Source organism: Triticum dicoccoides, chromosome 4B (genome assembly GCF_002162155.2).
Source record: "Triticum dicoccoides isolate Atlit2015 ecotype Zavitan chromosome 4B, WEW_v2.0, whole genome shotgun sequence".
In the NCBI taxonomy this organism is placed as follows: domain Eukaryota; kingdom Viridiplantae; phylum Streptophyta; class Magnoliopsida; order Poales; family Poaceae; genus Triticum; species Triticum dicoccoides.
This window is the reverse complement of record NC_041387.1, coordinates 532,812,583-532,818,569: the sequence shown is the minus strand read 5'-3', so window position 1 is coordinate 532,818,569 and position 5,987 is coordinate 532,812,583.

Genomic DNA, 5,987 nt, shown 5'->3' with positions numbered 1-5,987 from the left:
ATAATGCAGTAACAAAGTCGCCAAGTATTGAGGTGCGAAAATAAACAAAAAGCTCAAAAGAGCTAAAACCGAAAGCCACAACCGGCTGGCAAACACAATAGGAGCACTACATGCCTATCATATTACATGACCGCCATCCAAACCGGTTGAAAATATCCCGCGCTACCATCTCCCATCGGGTAGACGCAGTAACCAAACGCTCCCTGGCCTCCGTCGGAGTGAGTAGCGACCACATACGGATGAACGTCGTGGCCCTGAAGATAACCTGCAAAAAGTGAATGTTTGTTGATCTGTTAAAGACTAAATCATTTTTACAGTTCCATACTGCCCAAAATAAAGTACAGACGCCAACACGAATGTGTCTTGCAGTATCGGAATCGACCCCATCAAGCCACGTTCCAAATAACATGTTGATAGAGGTGGGCTGATTAATATTAAACGCAATATGAATCGACCGCCATAAAATCTTAGCCAACGGACAATCGAGAAAGAGGTGTTTGATGTTTTCGTTATGATCGCAAAAGCTACACCTAGAAGAGCCCACCCAGTTGCGTTTTGCCAGGTTATCCTTAGTCAAAATGACTTGTTTATGCACAAACCACATAAACACTTTGATTCATAAGGGAACCTTTACTTTCCAAACGTGAATTGAGGAACGAATGATGCTAGAGTTAATGACATCCAGGTACATAGATTTAACCGAGAACACACCGTTCTTAGTAAGTTTCCAATACAGCTGATCTGGTTGCTGGGACAGCCGGACATTCATTAAACGTCTAACAAGATGGAGTCAGGCCTCCCAACAATTTCCAACTAGCGTCCTCCGAAAACTAATATTGAGGGGAGTCGATTGTAAGACAGTTGCAACGTAGGCTTCTCTACGTCGCACAATGTTGTACAAAGTAGGATATTGTAGTGCAAGAGGAGTCTTCCCAAGCCACGTATCCTCCCAAAACCTCGTAGAAGCACCATTCCCGACAATAAATTTTGACTTGTTGAAAAAGAGTTGTTTTACTCTCATCAAACCCTTCCAAAAAGGTGAGTCTGGAGGCCTGACATTTACTTGGGCCAAGGTTTTAGCATAAAGATACTTATTACGCAAAATCTGTGCCCAAGTAGCTTCCGTCTCAGACGCCAGTTTAAATAGCCACTTGCTAAGGAGACATATGTTTTTGACTTCCAAATTTTCAATACCTAGACCCCCTTGGTCCTTCGGCCTACAGATTATATCCCACTTAGCAAGCGTATATTTTCGTTTGAGCTCATCATTCTGTCAAAAGAATCGAGATCGGTAGAAATCTAACCTTTTCCTGACACCCACCGGAACCTGGAAAAAGGATAAGAGAAACATAGGCATACTGGTAAGGACCGAATTAATCAGAATCAATCGTCCTCCGTATGACATGAGCTTCCCTTTCCAACAGCTTAGTTTCTTTTCAAAACGATCCTCGATGCATTTCCACTCAAAGTTAGTCAGTTTACGATGATGAATGGGTATACCTAAGTACGTAAACGGTAAGGAGCCCAATTCACATCCAAACAATTGTTTATACGTGTCCTGGTCATCCTTTGCTCTTCCGAAGCAAACAATTCACTCTTGTGGAAGTTAATTTTGAGGCCAGATAATTGTTCAAAAATGCAGCTCGGCTCTTAACTTTTCTTTTCTGGTTTGTCGAGTCAACGCGCTCAGTCACATGCATCGGGCCGGTTCTTGCGATAAACATGCACGCGCGTGGCCTCTTGACGGACTTGCACCACCTGTATCTTACCGCCGCGCACTTTCTATCAAGAAAAACTGTGGTATTCAATCATAACGGGCACCGATAGTACGCGGCGTCGATCTGTTATGCATGCATTCCTGCTGTAAAGCTAGACGTTGCATGAGCTCCCTCAACTGAAAACTGCCTTTTCTATCGGGAAGAACTTCACTGGTCACGCTAGCTAATGCGCTGGTCATTCCTTCAGATTCAGGTCTTTGGCCAAGTGGTGACCGGTCAGAGCTAGCGCCTGGGCTGGACAAATGACCGTGTTGATCCGTGCCTGGTCTGGTCAGTGCAATTGCAAGAAAGAGGGAGCGAGTTAGGCGTGCCGGTCAGCGCGTCCGGCCCGGTGAGCGACAGATTACGCCAGTTTCTACTGCTTTTCCGTCAACTGCTATCTCACCGGCAGACAGGTATAAAGGATAAAGTGGCCACGGCCTCGGCCACTGCTCATCTGGTCAAGTCGCACCGGAGTATACATCTCTCACTGCGTTGGCGTCGTTGGTGCATCGCTGGAGCTTTATCTATTGACTGCATGACCTTGCAACGGTCGTTCTGCTCAACGTAAGCCTCTGTCTGCAGGGAGCGTGATACTCACTTGCGGTTCCTGAGGGTTCAAGCACCTCTGCCCTTCGAGCTGGTCAAAATCTTCCAACGTGCCAGATAGTACGTAGTACACTAGTTACAGTACATGATCTTTGATCTAAGCTCGGGGGTCCCTCCATGGTCCAGGAATGTAGGACATGGAATATTGTCGCGGTCTCGAGGATTCAGATTTTCTTAGAGCAACTCTAGCACACCCGCAAAAGGCCCCGACCCGCAAAATAACTGTCAAAATACGGATCGACATGGAAAATCCTGTCCGAACAGACCCCGCAAACGTGGCCGGCCCGTAAATTTTTTGAGGGGCGCAGCAAAAACTCGGCCCCAACCCGCATATTCGCGGGTTTCCAACTCGCCCCTACGGTGCCCCGTATCGTAGTGAAGCAGTTGGCGGGAGGGATATTTCAGCCCACGCCCCTTTCCCCACCTCCTTCTGCCGCCGCCTGCCACAGGTTAAGCCCGTCCGCCGCTGCCGATTCCGGCCAAATCTGCGGGCGGAATCGCGCCCCTGGGGCGTCCCTCACCCTTCACCCCCGCTAGGCTGCACCGCCCCCGCGGATCCGGCGAGAAGAGCCACCCCTTCTCGCTGTCGCTGCCGGGGATTGACCGCCCTCGAGCCGCCCCTCGTCGCCACCGGTTAGTGTTTTTTGTGCTTCGTGTCGATGGAATTGAGCCCGGTTGGTTGACGCGGTGCGCGCTTCTCGTTCATGTAGATGGAATTGAGCCCGTGCGAGAAGTTTCTGCTCTCCGATTCGTCCGATTTGGACGACTCCGATGTTGAGATGATGCTCTCAAACTTTCGGCAGGAGACATTGGTGATGGCTCTTGCCGTCAAGGAGCATGAAGACGAGAATCGAAAGAGGCGGCGAGGATCGACCGTGGGATGTCTTTGCATTCCTCGGAATCGCCATCTCGGAAACGAGATGTTGATGCAAGACTATTTCACGGAGAATCCACCGTATCCACCGCACCTCTTTCGGAGAAGGTACCGAATGTGCCGATTCCTCTTTGTGAAAATTGTTCAAGCTTGCGAGGCAAATTGTCGGTATTTTACTCAACGAAGAAATGTTGCGGGCTTGAAGGGATTTAGTGCATATCAAAAAATCTCGGCAGCTATGCGAGTGATTGCATATGGCGTTCCGGCTGATTATGCCGATGAGTATCTTTGCATTGGTGAAGATACGACAATTGAGTCAGTGCGTAGATTTGCCAAAGTGATCATCCGTGTCTTTTGTCCCGAATATCTTCAGGCACCGAACGAGGATGACACAAAGAAATTGGTGGCATCTAATCAGAGGAGAGATTGGTCTGTCATGCTAGGTAGCATTGATTGTATGCATTGGACATGGGAAAATTGCCCGAAGGCATGACAGGGAATGTATTGTGGCAAGTCTCATGATGCAACAGTTGTGCTAGAGGTCGTAGCATCCGAGGATTTATGGATTTGGCATTGCTTCTTTGGTATTCCGGGCACTCTCAACGATATCAATGTGTTGTAACGGTCTCATTTGTTTGCTAGGCTTGCTAGTGGTGATGCTCCCTCTTGCAACTACATTATCAATGGGCATGAATACACAAAAGGGTACTATCTTGCAGATGGTATATACCCTCCTTGGTGCATATTTGTCAAGAGCATCAAAGAGCCCAAAACTAAAAAACAATGTGAGTTCGCAAAGATGCAAGAGGCAGCCCAAAAAGACATTGAAAGAGCATTCGGGATTTTGCAATCTAGGTTTGCTATTGTTTGTGGCCCTGCAAGTTTTTGGGACAAGCGGACCTTGAAAACATCATGACATGCTGTGTTATCCTTCACAATATGATAAGATGAGAGATGCATGAACTTGCAATTCTTCTACGACAATGTGGGCAGCAGTGTCAAACCAGCTAGAGACCCTAACACATTAGAGCTTTTCTTTAAACATACAAGGAGATTGAAAATGCAAACACACACTTTCAGCTTCAGGAGGATCTCATTGAGCACCATTGGCAAAGGGCTGGACAGTAACAAACTCATTTTCCCATTCATTTGTATTTGTATCCGGGACAAATTTTGTATTGCATTATTTGTATTTGTACTCGGTGATTTGAATAATTATTTGTAATGTGGATGATTGTTGTATTGTGTTGGTATTGATAATTATGGTGTGGTATTGATATTTTGCGGACCGGTGGGATGCGGGATGCAGCGGCGCAAGAGCAGACCTCGCAAAACCGATCAGTAAAAAAGTATATTCTGTGAATATCCTGTTATACAGGTCCATTTGGGGGGCCTGCCTCTGCGTACGTCCGCGCCGGCCCGCAAAGACGTTTTTTCGCGAACTACAAACGCATTTTACGGGCCGGCGGGATGCGGGGTCTGCTAGAGTTGCTCTTAGATATGGATATATTTAGACCACACCCTTTTTTTGAGGTAGACACGTCTTGGTGTTAGGTATATCCGGGGCAAATCTAAGTCAACTAATTTAGGACAGAGGTAATATTTGGTTAGCAAATATTTTGATCAAGTTTTCTTGTCTATGAATTGCACCCCCCCTAGAAGTGCATGATTTAGCTAATGCAACCAAAAAACCGATCTGATAAAAGAGACTAGACAACACATTATACGTCAACACTCCCCCTCACGTGTGGCTCCCTCATGCCTAAACGTGGACCGAAAATGGGCCGCAATATAATTGCGCCAGCGGGTCTTGAACTCAAGACCTCTTGGCTCCGATACCATGTAGAAGTGCATGCTTTAGCCAATGCAACCAAAAGACCAATCTGATGGAAGAGACTAGACAACACATTATACGTCAACAACCCCAACCCCCTTTCTTGCACATGGCTAAAATAGTTTGGCAAGATAAATTCAGCCAATTCTATCGAAACATTTCAAATTTGATTTCGCAACACCATGGTGCAACATTTCCTAGCTCTTGTTTCATCCTAGCTGTTGACCCTCTCGATGTTGCATTTGCTTTCCGTGGAGTTGCTAGCGGATTCCCTTGGGGCCATCACATATTTTCCTTGGTCTTCTCCTGTCTTGGCCCCATCTCTTCTTGCTAATGGTCCTCTCTCGTCCTTTTGCGCTAGGTAGAAGCCGATCCTCACACATATTCACGCTGGTCTTTCCCAGTTAACATGCTAGCGGTTCTGAGAAGGCTTGGTTCACCGACATAAGCGAGGGTACTTCTCTTTTTGCAGTAAGGATTAGATATATTATAAAAGTTCATCAAGAGTACAAAGCATCTGAAATATAATAAAAATTGCATCGAGATTCCGAGGGTGCTCCTAGGCGTCAGCTTCCCTTGCTGGAGATATTTTTTTTTTGTTGAGTTAGAGATGCACCTCGTTGATATTTGGCTGCTGGGGCATGGGTGGTGTCATCTTCTTCGGTACTCCCTTTGTCTTTGGAGGTAGTTTGTTCGCTTCGATATTGGTCATGCTTGGTCTTGGCCGGCAGTGAAGCCTCAAAGCAATCACATGGGTCTTCGCAGCTCTAGATGTTGTCAAAATCCACACTCTAGATGATGATTTTGAGATGTCCACGTGTTTTTAGGGGTATGCAGTAATTTCGTTTTTTCCCCTTTGGCCTTGGGTATAGCTTTTGTATGTAAAGCATCTTCTGGCTCCTTTTCATATTTA